General features: G+C 41.7%; 1 protein-coding gene across 3 annotated transcripts in view; it reads right to left on the bottom strand.

Moving 5' to 3' along the window:
* The window catches only part of Nck1 (NCK adaptor protein 1), a 60,837-nt gene extending 41,972 nt beyond the window's left edge, over positions 1-18,865 (bottom strand). Inside the window, exon 1 of one of the 3 annotated variants that reach the window (XM_041677091.1) lies at positions 18,731-18,865. The gene's annotated coding sequence lies outside the window, so the exon portion shown is untranslated. Of the gene's footprint in view, positions 1-18,411; positions 18,569-18,677 lie in introns of those variants that run through there. The other 2 variants (XM_041677093.1, XM_041677096.1) reach the window with 2 other exon arrangements.
* Between the last annotated feature and the right edge of the window lie 212 nt (positions 18,866-19,077).

The following is a 19,077-nucleotide window of genomic DNA, read 5'->3' as shown; positions in this document are numbered from 1 at the left end:
GGAAGATTCTAGCCTATGTCCATCCTGGGTCGGAGCTTCATAGTGTGCGTCTGCCCAGGAGCCAGGAGCATGGCGTCTCTCTCAGGCGTCTGCTCCAGAGAGCAGAGCTGTCGAGACTGAGCTCACTTCCTCTTCCTCCCAGCGTCCTGTTCTGCCTACTCCTCCCACCTATCCTCTAACCAATAAAATGGGCCAAGGCAGTTCCTTTATTAGCCAATGACCTTCCTCCATCACATACCTGTAATCCTTTATCTTGGATTAAGTTTGAGGCCAGCCTGGGCTATGAGATCCTAGCTAAAACAAAAAGTAAAACTCCAAAGGCCAGCAAAAAGACTCAGAAGTCTGTCATGCAAATCTAGAGACCCGAGTTCAATACTCCACAACCATGTAAAATAGGAGAGAATCTACTCCACAAAGTTGTCCTCTGACTTCTTCACATGAACTGAAGCATATGTGCCCACATAAAACTATCATGTACATATACCCACACCCATCCACCCACATACACATGCTAATAAATTTTTACAGAATTGAGGATGAATTTGAACACTAGAATAAGGAAAAGAAAGGCATCAGGTATGGCACATAATTTTTCCAGATAGAAACACCATTTAATGATGAGTATAGAGGCATGTACCTTTAATTCCTGCTATGGGATATTGTCCTTGTACACTGTAAGGATTTGCCATTCATATTGGTTTAATAAAACGCTGATTGGCCAGCAGCCAGGCAGGAAGTATAGGTGGGGCAACCAGACTAGGAGAATTCTGGGAAGAGGAGAAAGGCAGAGATGCAATCACCAACCAGATGCAGAAGAAGCAAGATGAGAATGTCTTACTGAGAAAAGGTACCAAGACATGTGGCTAAACATAGGTAAGAATTATGGGTTAATTTAAGTTGTAAGAGCTAGTTAATAATAAGCCTGAGCTAATAGGTCAACCAGTTTATAATTAATATAAGCCTCTGTGTGTTTCTTTTGGACTGAACAGCTACAGGACCAGGCAGGACAGAAACTTAGAAGCAAGCAGATCTCTGTGAATTCAAGGCCAGCCTTGTCTACATATTGAGTTCCAGGCCAGACATGGTAAAGAGAGAAATTACATTTAATAAAATCATAAAGACTGAAGAAATAAGAGTTTGTTCTAATTACCTTAAGACATATGCAAAATATTCAAATGGCAACATCAAGGACACTACTCAGAGTATGACAAACTGTATTTTTAAAAGATAGCCATGACTGACCAATCCAGCTACCTACCTACCACCCAGGCCCAGAACCAGGGCTGAAAGTCAGCCCACCCCAGTATCCACCTATGTTCATGAACTGCTGGAGCATGTGAAAGGGTCCCTGCAGATCCGAAGCTACGGGAGCTTCTTGACACAGGATAATAACAGAATATCCAAGAGTAGTCCCAATGAGGACCCAGTATCAATAGGGTACCAGAAGCCAGGGGCCTCAAACCAGATCAATAACTCAATGCAATGAATATTTACAAGTAAAGATGTATGAACTAAAGGGTTATACTGTGTGATTCACTGGACCAACCTACAGCTTCCATGCTGAGATTTTTGTTATTTTTTTGGTTTGGTTTTTGGTTTTATTTTTAAATTTTGTTTTGTTCTGAGAGGGGGGAGGTTGCAAAGACAGAGGGCAGAAGCAAGGGAATGGGGAGTAAGTGGGATCGCAATGCATAATGTGAAATCTACAAAGAATCAATAAAAAGTTGAAGAAATAAAAAGATGGCCGTGATACTGTCCCCATCCTAAAAGTACTTGCTCTATGATTTAGACATCATTTATTAGTGGTGGGCAGTTCATGTCCCTCTCATTAACTACAACAAAAGTAAAATATTCCAATTTTCAACTTGTCTTTTAAATGTCACAACTTCTGTTTGGGTACCATACAAAATCTTATTCTTCAACTAAGTGAATTCTTCAACATTTTACTGATAATTTCTTTTTCTTGGTTTTAATGACATGATTAGCACTTCTATTATTTGGAAGTTGATTTTCCTAGCTGACATTTTATCTTTTATCATCTGTTTCCTATTTCCTTTGCGAAAGGTCACCACTAACCTTCATCCTTTGTTTTGTCCCTGTTACATAATCTCAACAGCTTTTTGTTGTTATTCTAATTGATCTTAATTTCTTTCCTATTTGTTTTGTTTTCTTATTTGTAAAGGTTTCCTCATATATCTAGCAATCCTTGTCTATTGCTTAAATTTAAACAGAAGGCCCTGAAAAGTATTATTAACTAGTTTCTCCCTTCGGATTAATAAGAGAAGTCTCCCCTCTCTCCTGTCCTTAGGCAAGATATCACTATATAGTACAAAATGCCCTTGATCTTGGCATCATTCTGTTTCCAGATGCTAGGATTACTGGCATGCATAATCACATCCTGGAATGCATTCTTTCAATTACTACTTAGATGCCAAAATACCAGGAGCAAAAAGAAAGAGGTCTGAAAAAGGATCACAGTACTGGGTACTTTTATTTAATCAGGTTTTTCTAGGACATTTGGTCTTCAATTATGTTTAATGCCTATCTTCTCTCCCAAAGATACATTTTAAACCATTTGTGGAGGATAAATTTTAAGTTCTGCTGAGGCATTAAAGCAGGTTGTCACTCATCTGTACCAAGTGACAAGAAGCTATTTTTTTGTAATAACAGAGATATAATTTACACATAAAACTCACCTATTTAAAATGTACAATGGAAGCTAAAGAGAAGACTTGGTGGTTATAAGCACTTTTGTTATAAGCACTTGCTGTGTAAAATCATGAGAATCCCAGCACCCACGCAATAAACTGGGCATCCCACACCTGCCTGTAATTCCAACTCTAATGCTGGCTTCTAGCCTAGATGAGAAAATACAAACTCCAGGTTCAAGGAGAGACCCTGCCTAACAACAGAAAAACAGTTATAGGAGGATGTCTAACACCCTCGTCTGGCCTCCATTCACAGGCACACATAGTCACATATATACATGTAAATAAGTAATTCAATTTAAAAATACAGTATATAATAAATTTTAGTACTGTTGCAAGACTATAGAACCACCACATTTATATCTGCTGGACACTTCACACAAACAGAATCATATTATGTGTTTTGCTTTATTAACAGTTTTCAAGGTCCATCTAAGTTAAAGCACACATCAAACAATGTAGCTTTTGGAACTTTTTTCTCAATTTCTATGTTTAATTTTTTTATATAAATGGTTTTGCCTGCAATTATGTTTATATATCACTTGTATATTTGGGTCTATGGAGGCCAGAAGAGGATGCTGGATCCTTGGAACTAGAGCTATAGTTCTGAGACACCATGTGGTTGCTAGGAATTGATCCTGGCAGAGTACACTGGAAGTGCACTTAATCTTGAACCATCTCTCCAGTCTTGTGACTAGATTTTTTTCAAAGCACAATGTTTCCATTGTTCAAAAATGTTATACCATGAATCAATACTTCATTCCTTTTTATTGCTGAATAATATTCCATAATGTGCATATACATTTCACTAACTATCAGATGATGAGCATCTGAGATGCTTCTACATTTTGGTATTATAATTTCAGCTATTTTGAAGGGGTAAATTTTATTAAAAAACCTTAGATAACTTTTTTTATAAATATCATAGCAAATTCAAGACTCATGAAAATATATTCTATTATTTCCCAAAAAAGTATAGTAAAATCAATACTTCCATTATAGATGTTATGAAAAATGTTCTAGAAATTTTTTAAAGTGGTACTTGTTTCCTGAGATACAGTTTACCATTTACAACCAGGATCCACAGGTCTAGGCTGCAGAGCTCAACAGGAAGCAGACCCTTCCATCTGGGACTAGGTAACCTTGCAATAAAACCAGCCCTTAACAGTGCTCTGTCCTTTGAGATAACACACACACTCTTACACAAACAAGACAAGACAAAAACAGAGAGCTTTGTAAATACAGGAGAAGAATAATTTTCAGGGAAATTTATAAAAGTAATGTGCACACAAGACAGGCTATAGAAAGCTTGCCAAGTTAAGTCTGACATATACTACATATATTTGTGTTTACATCACATCCAAATAACGTGGGTATCAAGTATCCCTGCTATTTCAATATAATTGTTACTTATTCTGATGGCCAGTGCTATACTAACTCTGCCCATAATGAGTACTTCTCTGACCTCTACCTCTTCTTCAGTTTTTCAACGGTAGGAACTGCAGCCACACTACTGCTCATAGACCTCTCTGGGCTAGGCCACCTTTGTTTCATACTTGTTTCTACACTATGGAACCTTTTCTCCAGAATCTTCTCCACTGGGTTGTGGAGGCTCACCTGAAAACACTATGTCTGTACATTCTTTTCTTCTTCTTTTTTTTAATTTGGGGGAAATGAAGCAAGTTTCATGGTGAAAGTATAGTGTCAGAAAACATCCTGTGGGAGTCAGTCCCGTCCTTCTGCTAGGGAGTGAACTCAGCTTATAAACTTGATGGCACTTGCTAAGCCATTTCACCATTCCCTGAAAACAGAATCTCCTATAAAGACATATTGCTGTCTCTCCTGCTGATTTATAGTCCAAATAATTCTCTCTCATTTCTTACAGATGTTGGGGAAAATACATGAAAAAGAGAGAGGAAGAGTGTGTGTGTGTGTGTGTGTGTGTGTGTGTGTGTGTTTACACATACAGAAAGATGTAGAGATGCATTACTTTCTGGAGCAATTTCTTCTCTAAAACCAATTCATTCCTACCGGTACAAACGTCAACAATGAAGAGGAATAATGAAAATAGTTCATTAAAAAATATGACTTGAGCCAGGTATCAAGGAATAAACCTATAAACTCAACATTTAGGAGTCCAGCAAGAAAAGGAACTCAAGGGTTTGGAGAGATGAGAGGTTAAGAGACTGTTCTTTCAGAAGTCCTGAGTTCAATTCCCAGCAACCACATGTTGGTTCACAACCCTTTGTAATGAGATCTGGTGCCCTCTTCTGGCCTGCAGGCATACATGACGACAGAACATTGTATACATAATAAATAAGGAGAGGGAGAGAAGAAAAGTTCACAGCCAAACTGGGCTACACAGTGGATCCTAAAAAATAAATATTGTGAGACTCATTCCAGTCAGTCCCTGAAGCTGATCTAGTTAACACTCTGCTGTCTTCGCAAATCCCTGCAGACTGAAGGTGAGTACTTACGTGGGAGGAGTTCTGGCCAATCCTTTTGAAGATAGTAAAGTGTCCCCAACATAAGTTAGTAAGTAGTCTTTGGGTACTAGGACTGTTTCTCTGTTTTGCCTACGTAGAAATACTGCTGTTCTTGAAGGAGCTGTGAGAACACTTGTTCACAACCAACCAGTATTCACCCAGGAATGTGTTTTATTAAAAAAAAAAAAAAATACACAAACTCTCATTGAGTCCTAAGAGTGAGTTCATTCTTTCATATTTCAAAACAGGCCGGGTGGTGGTGGCGCACGCCTTTAATCCCAGCACTCGGGAGGCAGAGGCAGGCGGATCTCTGGGAGTTCGAGGCCAGCCTGGTCTACAAGAGCTAGTTCCAGGACAGGCACCAAGGCTACAGAGAAACCCTGTCTCGAAAAACGAAAAAACAAACAAACAAAACAGTACCGAGCCTTTTGAGGTCCTGGGTGTGCAGAACAAATACAACAACAAAACACAACACCAACTCCTTCATTCCCCCATTTTCTCCCTCACTATGTGAGTTTTATGTCTGGCCTCAAATGTAAGATCTTCCGGCCACAGCCACTCAAACAGCTGGGATTACAGGCAAGGACCACTGCTTCTAGCTGTGTTTTCTTTGAGATAGACTCTCATTATATTACCCAGGCTAACCCCAAACTCATGATTGTCCTCCCAAGTATGTGGGCTTTCAAGTATATTTCATTGTCCCAAGCGCCTTTCTTCTCCATTTTTGAAAGTATATAAGCCTCTTGCTTCTGCATTTAGATGACAAAGCAAAGAGCAGTAAGTATTTATTTTATTCTGTGATTTAGTTCTTCAACATTATGCTTTTCCTGCTAGCTAAGCCTAAGGTTTAGCCTTAAGATGATTTACTCAGGATGGCTGAGTAGGGGGTACCTGGTGAAAACTACTTCACTGAAGTATTTGAAGTGCGGTTCAAGTACAGTGGGGATATGGAAAAGACACTGCAGAGCATGAAAACAGGAACTAAGCTGAGGTGGCTGAATGAGAATGGCCTTTATAGGCCCATATATTTGAATGCTTGGTCACCACTTGGTGGAACTATTTGAGAAGGATTAGGTGTGGCAATACAGGAGACTAGTCGCTGGTGGCAGGCTTTGAGGCTCAAAGGCCATTCCCAACCAGCTCTCTCTCTGCCTCCACTTATGAATCAGAAAACTGGCCCTATGGAACTGATGCTTTAGCACTATCCTGCCAACTCTAGTCCTGGCAAGCAGGTGGGCAGAGTTCCCTAAGCAGTGGTCCTACAAGGGACCTATACATGATTCATCTGTACCTACTGGTCAGTCTTAGTCACCAGAAGCACTCACACACTGGAAGGCACTACACCTTACCATCTATAAACTATGCTGTGCTATACCACCAACCTACTTGGGGTATGCTTACCTTCACATATTAGAGGAAAAGAGCAGGTGCCCCATACTAACTTCTAGATGTAGCAAACCAAGAGCAGCAAACAAATCTAACTGCTGCATTCCAGCTGGTGTAGTCCCACCAGCTCCCAAGACATCTACAGACATTCTCAAATTAATAATACCATGCTAAAGTACCCACCTAAGCCAACGCAGTCTACCCAAACAAAACTAGGAAAAACTGCCAACAGAATGTTTTACTATAAAAGCCACTCTTTTTTTTTTTTTTTTTTTGGTTTTTTGAGACAGGGTTTCTCTGTGGCTTTGGAGCCTGTCCTGGAACTAGCTCTGTAGACCAGGCTGGTCTCGAACTCACAGAGATCCGCCTATCTCTGCCTCCCGAGTGCTGGGATTAAAGGCGTGCGCCACCATCGCCCGGCTATAAAAGCCACTCTTAACAAAACTGGCAGAGACAAATAACCTACCAGATGTACAAAAATACCAACATAGAACACAGAAGCATAAATGTTAACAAGACACATCTAAAGGAACAAAAAAAAAATTCTTTAAAAAGAGCCAAAAAAGGAAACCAACAAACTGTTAAAAAAAAAAAAAAAGAAAGAAAGAAAATTTTTTTTATTTTTTTTTTATTTTTTTTTTATTTTTTTATTTTTTTTTTTGGTTTTTCGAGATAGGGTTTCTCTGTGGCTTTGGAGCCTGTCCTGGAACTAGCTCTATAGACCAGGCTGGTCTCGAACTCACAGAGATCCGCCTACCTCTGCCTCCCGAGTGCTGGGATTAAAGAAGAAAGAAAATTTTTAATAAATGAAAAATTCAACAAAAATCCTTTTTAAAAAATTAGGGCTAGGCTTTGAGGCCAGCCTGGTCTACAAAGTGAGTTCCAGCAGAGTTAGGGCTGTTACACAGAGAAACCCTTTCTCGAAAAACAGAAACAAACAGAATCAGGTCTAGGAAATGTAACTCAATGGTGGTAGGACACTTGCCTAGCACATGGATTCAAACATGCACACCCATACACACAGGCAGGCAGGCAGAATCATAAGCAGTGTCTCAAATTTTGGCATTGAAAACTCAATCAATAAAATACAGTTGAGAGCTTCAACAGAAGTAACAAGAGAAAGAATATTTTAGCTCGAAGACAGGCCTTTTGAAATCATCAAGTCAGACATAAACAAAACAAGCAAACAAACAAAAAAAGGAAAGAACAAAGACATGCTTCCAGACTTAGAGACCACTAAGTAAGCATTTACAGTCTTGTGTATTTAGGAGAAGAGGGGAAACAGAAAGCCTACTCTAAATAAACAAAACAAAAAATCCTTCTCCAAAGCATTTAGTAGTTAAACTCCCTAAAATAAAGCCTGGGCTAAGGCATATAATTCAGATAGCTCAGCAATAGAGTAATAATATCCTTAGTGCTTCAATCCCCAGCACCAAATACAAAAACAAACAAAATACAACAAAGAAAACTCTGAAAAGATGAAGAAAAAGGTTCATCAAATGAAAGCTCTTGCTATGAAAACCCAACAACTCAATCAACCCTTGGGACCCATATCAAAGTAAAAAGAAAGCACTAACTCCATAAAAGTTACCATCCTGACCTCCCACACACATCAAACATACACACAATAATCATTTTTTAATCATAAATAACAATAATGTGGCGGCTGGAGAGATAGCACAATGGTTAAGGGCACTTGTTCCTGTTACAGGACCTGAGTTCAGTTTCCATACCCACATCTAGTGGCTCACAACCACTTTAACTCCAGCTCCAAGGGATCCAACACCTTTTGCTTTTATTGAGAACCTGAACACATTTGGCATTCACTCACATACAAACACATGCACGTAAATAAACATAAAAATAAGAGCAATGGCACCCACACACTTAGACAATGGGGATGTTCTACTGGGAACTCACCAAGACCAGCTGGCCTGGGTATGGAAAAGCCTGGGATAAAACCGGACTCTCTGAACATAGCGGACAATGAGGACTACTGAGAACTCAAGAACAATGGCAATGGGTTTCTGATCCTACTGCACACACTGACTTTGTGGGAGCCTAGGCAGTTTGGATGCTCAACTTACTAGACCTGAATGGAGGTGGGGGTTCCTTGGACTTCCCACAGGACAGGGAACCCTGATTGCTTTTCGGGCTGAAGGGGGGGGACTTAATTGGGAGAGGAGGAGGGAAATGGGAGGCGGTAGCGGGGAAGAGACAGAAATCTTTAATAAATAAATAAATTAAAAAATTAAAAAAATAAAAAAGAAAATAGCAAAAAAAAAAAAAGACAAGATCTCCTGAGTAAATTGGGAGCATGGGGACCTTGGGGGAGGGTTGAAGGCGGGGGAGCAGAGAAAAATGTAGAGCTCAATAAATATCAATAAAAGAAATTTAAAAAAAAAAATAAGAGCAATGTTGGAGCTAGAGAAGTGGTTCAGCAATTAAGAGCACATGAAGCTCTTTGTACTGTCAACTTGACACAGCTGGAGTCATCAGACAGTAAGGAGCTTCAGCTAAGGAAATGCCTTGATGAGATCCAGCGTAAGGCATTTTCTTATTTAGTGATCAATTGGGGTGGGCTCTGCCATCCCTGGACTGCTGGTCCTGGGTTCTAAAAGAAAGCAGACCAAACAATGGCCTCTGCATCAGCTCCTACCTCCAGGATCCTGCTCTGTTTGGGTTCCTGTCCTGACTTCCTTCAGTAAACAGCAATGTGGAAGTGTAAGCCAAGTAAACCCTTTCCTCCCCAACTTGCTTTTTGGTTATGGTGTTTTATCCAAACAACAGACACCCTAAGACACTCTCAAAGACACAGGTTCGATCCAAAGAACCCACACAGCAGCACACACCACTTGCTAACTCCAGTTTCTAGGAATCTGACACCCTCTTCTGGCCCCCAGGGACACTAGACATACATATGGTGCACATACATACATGTAGGCAAACACTCGTACACATAAAATAAAATTATTTTCAAAGATAAAAATAAGAGTAATGTTTATAGCAAGTGCCAACGTATATCAAGAAAAATAGATTTCAGGGACTAGAAAGATGTCTCAGCAGTTAAGACCACTTGTTGCTCTTGCAGAAGACTGCTCTTGCAGAGAGATTACCCAGATCAAACTGGCATGTGGGCATGTCTATGGGGAGCTATCTTAAATATTAGTTGATATAGGAAGGCCCAAACTACTGTGGGCAGCAGGTGGTCCATGCTATTTTTAAAAACAAAAACAAACTACTAAACATGAGCCAGTGAGTGAGCTAGCAAGCAGCATTCCTACTGCCCTGACCTTTCCATAATGGCAGTAACCTATAAGCCAAAATAAGCCCATTCCTCCCCTGAGCTGCTTCATCACATCAACAGAAATGTAATCAGAACAGAGGAAATCATTTTTATATAGAAAAATCTAGAAATTCTAAAACCAGGAAAAAAATCATTTAGCTACAGGATACAAAAATTAATTCTGCTGGGCATGGTAGCTCAAACCTTTAATCCCAGCACTCAGAAGGCAGAGGCAGGAGAATCCCTCTGAGTCTGAGGCCTCTGAGGACAAAGCAAGTCCTAGGACAACCAGAACTGTTACACAGAAAAAGAAAGAAAGAAATGAACTAAAGAGGCAAAGTCAGGCAGAACTCTATAAATTAAAGGCTATGTACATAGTGAGTTCCGAGACAGCTAGGGTCACAAAGAGAGACCCTGTCTCAAAACAAACAAACAAACAAACAAAAACAAAACAAACCAAAGATAATTATATAGGAAAATAAATTTTCCATGTGGAACTGGGAAAAAAAACAAAGCAAAAAGACGAATATAAACATACAAAACTTAATGTTTTATAAATTCACAAATAACTAAGAAAGAATCAAATTAACCCACATATTTACAGTTGAATTTTCAACAAGGGCAGGAACACACACTGAGAAAAAGAAAGTCTCTTTAATGCATACTTCTTGGAAAACAGAATATGTAGGTGCAGAAAAATATCTGTTCCTATCTCTCATCATATACAAAAATCCAAAATGGATCTAAGATTTAAATGTAAACCTAAGCCAGACAGTGGTGGTGCACACTTTTAATTCCAGCACTATGGAGGTAGAAATTGGCGGATCTCTGTGAGTTCGAGGTTGGGCTGACCTACAGCAGATCTAACACTCTCTTTTGGCCTTTGCAGATACTGTGCACGCTCCCCCCTCCCCTACTAGTTTTGGTCAATTGGACACAAATTAGAGTCATTGAGAAAGAGGACACCTCATTCTAGGAAGCACTTCCATCAAATTAGCCTGTGGGCACATCCGTGGGCATTTTCTTGATTAATGATTGATGCGTGAGGCTGGTCCACTGTTGAGCATAGCCACCCTGGACAGGTGGTCCTGGGCTGTAGAAGAAAGCAAGCAATATGAGGGGGGTAGAGAGACAGCTTACCCGTGAAGAATAGTGGCTGTTCTTCCAGATAACCCAGATTTGGGTTCCAGAACCCACATGGTGGCAAAAACCATTTATAACTCCAGTACAAAGGGGGCGGGGGGCGCGGACCTGATGCCCTCTTCTGGCCTCTGCAGGCACTAGATGGATGTGGTGAACAAAAAGTCAAAACACTCATAAACATAAAAATAAGGGTTAAGGGCCAGGAAGGGATGTCTTATTTAGGGTTTCTATTGCTGCGATGAAACACCATGACTAAAAAAAGCAAGTTGGGGAGGACTTGGCTTACAGTTCTACACTGCTGTTCACTACTGAAGGAAGTCAGGACAAGAACCCAAACAGGGCAGGATCTTAGAGGCAGGAGCTGATGCAGAGGCCATGAAGGGGAGCTGCTTACTGGCTTACTTCCCCTGACTTGTTTGGATTGTTTTCTTATAAAATTCAGGACCAGCAGCCCAGGAAGGCAATGCCTACCATGAGTAGGGCCTTCCCCAATTGATTACTAATCTCATCAAGGCATTTCCTTAGCTGAGGTTCCTTTCTCTTATGACTCTAGCTATGTCAAGTTGACACATAAAAAAGCCAGTACAGGAGAGCTAGAGAGACGGTTCTATGGTTAAGAGCACTGGCTGCTCTCCCAGAGGTCTGGGGTTCAGTTCCCAGTACCAACAAAACAGCTCACAACTAACCACTCCAACTAGAGATCCAACTCCCTCTTCTGACCTCCTTGGAGATTAGATATGCATGATGTAACAGACAGACATGCAGGCGAAACATCCATACATGTAATAAATAAAGTGTACAGATTTGAGGGTGGGTAGAGGAAACCTATTCAGTTATTAGTTGATTAGCAAATCATAGAGAAAAAGCCAGTAGCAGTTTGCCTCCATGACTTCTGCCTTGGCTCCTGCTTGAGTTTTTGTCCTGACCTTCCTCAATAATCAACTGTGGTCAGGACATGTAAACCAAATAAATCCTTGCTGTCCAAGTTACGACAGGTATATCAAGCAATAGAAAGCAAACTTGAGCATGATACACAAATAATCAAAAATCACATTAAAAAGTTAAAAAAAAAACTTGCAGGGTGGTGGTGTCTCATACCTTTGATCACAGCATGTGAGAAGCAGAGGCAGGCGGATCTCTAAGTTGAGGCCAGCCTGGTCTACAGAATAACCCTGTCTCGAAAAACTCAAAATAAATAAATAAATGAAACTTGTAGTAGCTGAAAATTGCTGTGGGACAATGGTCTGTACCCTGTCACTTATATTTTTTTTTCATTTTTTTTCTTTTTCTTTTATTAAAATTTATTTATTTATTAAAGATTTCTGCCTTCTCCCAGCCACTGCCTCCCATTTCCCTCCCCTCCCCCGATCAAGTCCCCCTCCCTCATCAGCTCGAAGAGCAATCAGGGTTCCCTGCCCTGTGGGAAGTCCAAGGACCACCCACCTCCATCCAGGTCTAGTAAGGTGAGCATCCAAACTGCCTAGGCTCCCCCAAATCCAGTACGTGCAGTAGGATCAAAAACCCATTGCCATTGTTCTTGAGTTCTCAGTAGTCCTCACAGCAAGTCCGGTTTTATCCCATGTTTTTTCAGACCCAGGCCAGCTGGCCTTAGTGGGTTCCCGATAGAACATCCCATTGTCTCAGTGTGTGGGTGCACCCCTCGAGGTCCTGAGTTCCTTGTTCGTGCTCTCTCTCCTTCTGCTCCTGATTTGGACCTTGAGATTTCAGTCCGGTGCTCCAATGTGGGTCTCTGTCTCTGTCTCCTTTCATCGCCTGATGAAGGTTAATATTCTGAAGGATGCCTATATGTTTATCTTTGGATTCACCTTCTTATTTAGCTTCTCTAGGAATGCAAACTTGTGCAACCACTCTGGAAAGCAGTGTGGCGGTTTCTCAGGAAATTCGGGATCAACCTACCCCTGGACCCAGCAATACCACTCTTGGGAATATACCCAAGAGAGGCCCTATCATACAACAAAAGTATATGCTCAACTATGTTCATAGCAGCATTGTTTGTAATAGCCAGAACATGTCACTTATATTTTAAATAAATGCTGACTGGCCAGTAGCCAGGCAGGCAGTATATGCGGGGTAACAAGGCAGGAAGTAGAGGCAGGCAATGAGAATTCTGGGAAGAGGGAAGCGCAGCCTAGAGTTGTGACCCAACCACAGAAGCAAGATGTGACTGCCTTACCAAATAAGGTACTGAGCCATGTGGCTAACACAGACAAGAATAACGGGCTAATATAAGTTATAAGAGTTAATAAGTCTGAGCTACAAGGCCAATCAGTTTATAACTAATGTAGACCTCTGTGTGATTATCTGGAACTAATTGGCTGCAGAACTGGGAAGGACAGAAACCTCAGTCAACAGAAAATGATGAAGCATTTCCCAAGGAAAATTTTCCAGTGCCCTGTTAAAATGTTTCTACAGTGGAGCCAGAATGTTACAAAGAGTACCACACTGTGCCAAATTATAATATCTTTTACTACACACAGCAACATGGTTTAGAAATATGTGGTAAAAGTTTTGGAAGACTGATTAAACAAATAAAAAAAATGTTAGGAAGCACCTTGTAGTTTAAATGTAATTGGTCACCATAATCTCCTAGGGAATGATACTATAAGGAGGTGTGACTTTGTTGGAGTGGGTAGGGCCTTGTCTGAGGAAGTGTATCACTGTGGGGCAGGCTCTGAGGTTGTCTATGCTCAGGATATTGCCAAGTCAGCTTCCTGTTGCCTCTGAGTCAAGATGTAGGACTCTCAGCTATTTCTCCAACACCACGTCTAGGGCCACTTGCCATGCTCCCCACCATGGTAATAATGGACTGAACCTCTGAAACTGTAACCTCCATTAAATGCTTTCCTTTATAAGAGTTGCCGTGGTCATGGTGTCTCTTCACAGCAATACAAACACTAAGACACACCTATTCTTAAAAAAGAAATTCCCAGGCTAGGGATTTAGCTCAGTTGGTAGAGTGTCTGTGTAACAGGAACAGCAAGGATTTATTTACGAGATGCAGCACCAAAGCACCAAGAAAGATGACCTACACTTACGGGACTTGGAGACAGAAGACCAGAGGTCCAATATCACCCTCAGTTACTGACCTGCCTGAAAAAAACAAACTCCATATATTACCCCTGGTGTAACCATCTGTCTAAAGAGAAGCTGGCATCACTCATACCTCTTTTGGCTTGTTTATTTTGGTTTGGGTTTGGTTTTTTGAGATAAGATCTCTCAGTGTAACCTTGGCTGTCTTGGAACTAGCTCTGTAGACCGGGCTGGCCTTAAACTCAAGAGATCCACCTGCCTCTGCCTCCTGAGTGCTGGGATTAAAGGTGTGTGACATCATCATACCATATTTAGATAATTTCGGGAATAAAAAAATCTAAGACTCAGCATTTCAATAGATATTTTAACTTGTAATATTGTTTTGTTAAGACAAGAGTGTTTTATGTAGCCAAACCTGACCTTAAATCTGCAATTCTCCTGCCTCAGATTGAATTCTGAGATTTGGCAGTTTACTGAAATAAAAGAACAAGCCATATTAACCAGCCAAACTATAAATGAAAAAACAGCTTCTAACCCATTTCTAACCTGTTTCAGACCAAAAAGGAAGCACTCAATGGGGCTTAGTGGCACACACCTTTAAATCCAAGCACTTGGGAGGTAGAGGTAGGAAGATCTTTTGTGAGTTTGAGGCCAGACTTATCTACCTAGTTAGTTCCAGATCAAACAGGGCTGCACAGTGAGACCCTGTCTCAATCTCCCCAGGGAAATCTACTGGCAGTTTTCCCTGCTGTCTCGCACCACTCAACTTTTGTTAAAGGTGACCAAACACCCCTTCTATTAACAAACTTTAGATTAAAAAAAAAATCACACATAAAAGCTCTAACTCTACAAAATGGAAAGTGATTTTTACAATCTGCTTAACAAGCAGACTGCACTGATCCCTGGCAGAGAAAATGCGAAAGTGTTCTGTTTTAACACTCAAAAGAACATTTAGCTAGCACATTACATTTTAGTCTTCATGATAAACCCTCTAAGCTTCCACCAAACCATTACAACCTCCTTTCAAAGTCTTCCAAAGAGGCATTCGTTTTACCAAATAAATCAAGCAAACTAAATTTCAACAGCAAAACTTATAAGGCAGCCATCCCAACCCCCCGACTTTATTCTCTTTCCCTTCAGTGCTGAGGATCCAATCTGCCTGTTAAGCAAGCCCTCTGTCCACCAGAGTTACATCCCTAGCACCACCACACACTTCTGAGGGGCCCACAGGGCTCAACTACAAAGACAATTGATTTCAGTAATGGTACTAATACATGAAGATAAAAAAAATAAATAAATAAACCATCATATTCCAGGAAACCCAGCTATTCAGGAGGCTGAGTCAAGAAGATAGAAGTAGAATATAATTTGAGCAACAATATTAGAATAATACTTTGAAAGCCCACCTCAAAAGTATTGAATCCATATGAGAAGGAGTACACAAAACAGTATGAAGCAAATACTATATACTGTACGAGGTAATAGTACGGCAGCATAGAGAATACATAATATTTCAAAGAGATGAAGTCTGAGTCTCAGCGCTGCCACAACATCAAGAGGTGTGAATTTTAGAGATTATTTTTTATGGATTTCACTTTCCAATCTAAAAACACAAAAGGCTGGATCCCAGTACTTCAATAGCAATGTTCCATGATATCATTAACATAAATCTATATAAAATTAAAAAGCAAGAACGAGAAAAGGAAGCTGGGGAAAAAATGTTTAAGAAAAAAAGCACAGTAATAAATATGTATGCAAATGCCATCACAAAACCCTTTATAAGCTAACTAGAAAAGGAAGGGGGGCAACAACAACAAAGTTCAAAGAAAAACAGCAACATCAGTAATAGAAATTTTTTGACAGTCTTTACTCAAGGATCAAAATTAAAATTCTGGGGGCTGGAGAGATGGCTCAGCAGTACTGCTCCTGCAAAGGACCCAAGTTTGATTCCCAGCACTGTATGAGGAGGCTCATAATTGCCTGGAAGTCCAGCTCCAGGGGTTCTGACACCCTCTTCTGGCCTCCCTTTCCAGGCACCAGCGCTTGTGTGCACATATCATGCCCTCAACATACATGCATACTCATCATTTTTAAACATTTTTTAATTCTACATAAAACCCTGGCTGGGTGGTGGAGATGCCTCTCAAGGTAAAAGAACCTGCTGCAAGCCGGACAAGTGAGCTCAATTCAAGGGATCCATGTGGTGGCCTCAAAGAGCTGACTCCATTTGTGGGCCATAGGGACGTGCACCCCCACACACACGATAAACAAAAATGTGATAGCCAATGTTTTTAAAAAAAACAATAAAACTTTGGATTGATGCTATGCCTTAGTGGTTTATGAGAAGCCCTGGGTCCGATCCCAAAACTGAAGGAAGGAAAAAAGAGACAGTAGGAGAGGAGCAGGGAAGAAAGGGAAAAAATTAAGGAAGGAAAAAGGAAAAGTTTAACAGAATTTTACGTTGCTACTCTGGTAATTTGCAGAGATTATCTTCTTGGGATTGGACAGATGGCTCAGTGGTTCTGAGCTCCTGCAGAGGATCTAGGTTCAGTTCCCAGAACCCACAACACATGGTGTACGTCTATGTAGGCAAAACACTCAAACACATAAAATAAAAATAGATCTTTAAAAGGCTGTGAAATCTAACGAAAGGTATTACTGATTCCTAAGCAGTGAAAAATATGTTAAAAGTATTATTTTAAGATCAGCACAGGCAGAACATATTTGAGCAACCCAGGCAGAAAACCCAGTTAGAGCTAGTGAGCAGCTCAGAGACAGAAATTAAACAGTCTAAGAATATAAAGATAAGATTTTTTTTTAAAAGAAAATGACTGCAAAAATAGGTCAGCGTTAAGGTTTGTGTTTGGGTTACTCAAAGTGTGTTACATAATGCATCAGCAAAGAAAGACAGGACATGGAATTGGTTCTGAAGAGAAGACTTCTAAGTTTTTTTTTAATATTTATTTATTTATTATGTATACAATATTCAGTCTGTGTGTGGCACCAGACCCCGTTACAGATGGTTGTGAGCCACCATGTGGTTGCTGGGAATTGAACTCAGGACCTTTGGAAGAGCAGGCAATGCTCTTAACCTCTGAGCCATCTCTCCAGCCCCAAGACTTCTAAGTTTTATTTCCAAGATAGGTTGAAGTGAAAATCATCCTGGCCTGTCAAATTGTCTTCAAACCATCTGATTTGTTAAATGTTCAGTAATGTCAAGTGTTTCCTTCAATTTTACTTATCAGTGAAATAACCACTTAATTTTTTGGCATAGAAAACACACATTGTTTTCCGTATTACCAGGTTAATTAATTTTTTCCAAGTTTTTCTGAGAAGGCATTTATAACAATAACCACATCAAAATATGAACTCTGGAAGAAAGTTCTCAAAATATGGACACTAGCAGCATAAATTATCACTGAGTGTTTAATAAACCATTATATTAGTGTGTCAACTATTTACACGGCTCTGTAAGCACTAGAAAAATCTCAACAAAAAAAATGCCTGAGGGGAAGGCAAATCTTTTAAAACTTAATACTCATACATACAGCTGAGATCTGAACACTATGCACACTTACAGATATTCTAGTCAATTCCCACACATCAATTTGTCTCCAGAAAGCACAAAATGTGGCCACGATATAAAAAGTACTACTCAACCAACCAATGCATATGCCTTGACTTATTATCAAGATGTAAATAGAATTTCTATTTAAAAACGAGACTGAAAATTACCTAGCAAAACTTTCTTCTTGGACTATTTCTCTATTGATTTTGTGACCTCACTAAAGGCTGAAAGCAAACAACGGATTTTCAGGTGCTTAAGAAATCGTTAAGGCTGATCATAAAGCTACCAAACTTAAGCTTCTGAAAATGAACACTTCTTGCAAAACTTTACCCGTTTTGACTGGTCACTGACCTTGCTCCCCACCCCAAGATGGGGTCCAGGAAGTTTTCTTCACCTCATTCTTCCCTAACTCCTAAGAATTCTTACCTAACTAACATAACATAAGAGGGAGAATTTTCTTTGGGTGACTTCAGCTCGGCTCGACATTAACGGAGCGACGATGTTACGGTCCTCAACCATGAACAAAAACCCAGCTTAACCAGCTGTTAACATTAAACCGAACTCGAGGGGAAACCCGTGCGAAACGGTACACGACCGATCCAGCAAGCTGGTTTTCCTGGACCTCCCCCCAACTCGGCAGCCCCCCGCTCACCCCCATCTCTCCTGCTTCAGAGCGGTAGGGGGAGGGGAGGGCGCGCCCCGAGGATGCCCCCCCCCCCGACCGGCTTCCTCCCGCTGGCGGCTGGAGGTGAGAGCGCCCTTCCTGCCGGCCCGCGTCCCTACCTTCCCGGCCCCAGACAGACACAACCACCGACCGCGAAGGGGCTTTCTGCGAAGCGCGCCGAACACTTGCCCGCTCGCCTCCCCGAGCGGTGCTCCCAGCTCAGGCGAAGAGGCCGCGGGGCCGCGGGGTCACCGGGGTGCACGGCGGACACCCGAGCTCCACCGAGCCGCCTCCCCGCCCCCTCCGCTCCGCCGCCGGCAGACGGCGCCCCCGGGTTAACTTCGCCGGGGAAGAGGAAGCGCCGAGACTAACAGAGCGGACTGACCGGGAGGCCGAGAGGACCGCGCATGTGTCCGCACGCAGGCGGGGCCGCCTCACCTTCCCTCCGCCAAGCCTGCGGCTCCCGTCGCCTGAGGTCTGCACCGGGACGCCACCGCGGCTTCCCGGAGGCCGTTACCGCACGAGGCCTGCGCTGCGCCGCCGCGAAGCTCTCAGGGAGAGGCGGGGCGAGAGCAACCGGTGGGCGGGCCGGTACGGGCAGGAAACCCGCTCCGCGCCCAATCGGATAGGCTCTATCGCCTGCGGAGCCCGCCCCTGACGCCACAGCGGAATGCGCCACTCCGGGATTGGCCGAGCTGGCCTGTCAATCCGGCTCGGCGTTTGAGTGGTCTGTGAGCCGAGACTGCGCGGCGCTCAGCTAGAAGAAGGTGTGCAGCGCTGGGCCT

The sequence above is a fragment of the Microtus oregoni genome, unplaced genomic scaffold (genome assembly GCF_018167655.1).
Source record: "Microtus oregoni isolate MIOR12 unplaced genomic scaffold, Mior012 000028F_ref0000031, whole genome shotgun sequence".
Taxonomy (NCBI): domain Eukaryota; kingdom Metazoa; phylum Chordata; class Mammalia; order Rodentia; family Cricetidae; genus Microtus; species Microtus oregoni.
Note: the sequence above shows the minus strand (reverse complement) of the source record. Positions and strands in the feature narration are given on the sequence as shown.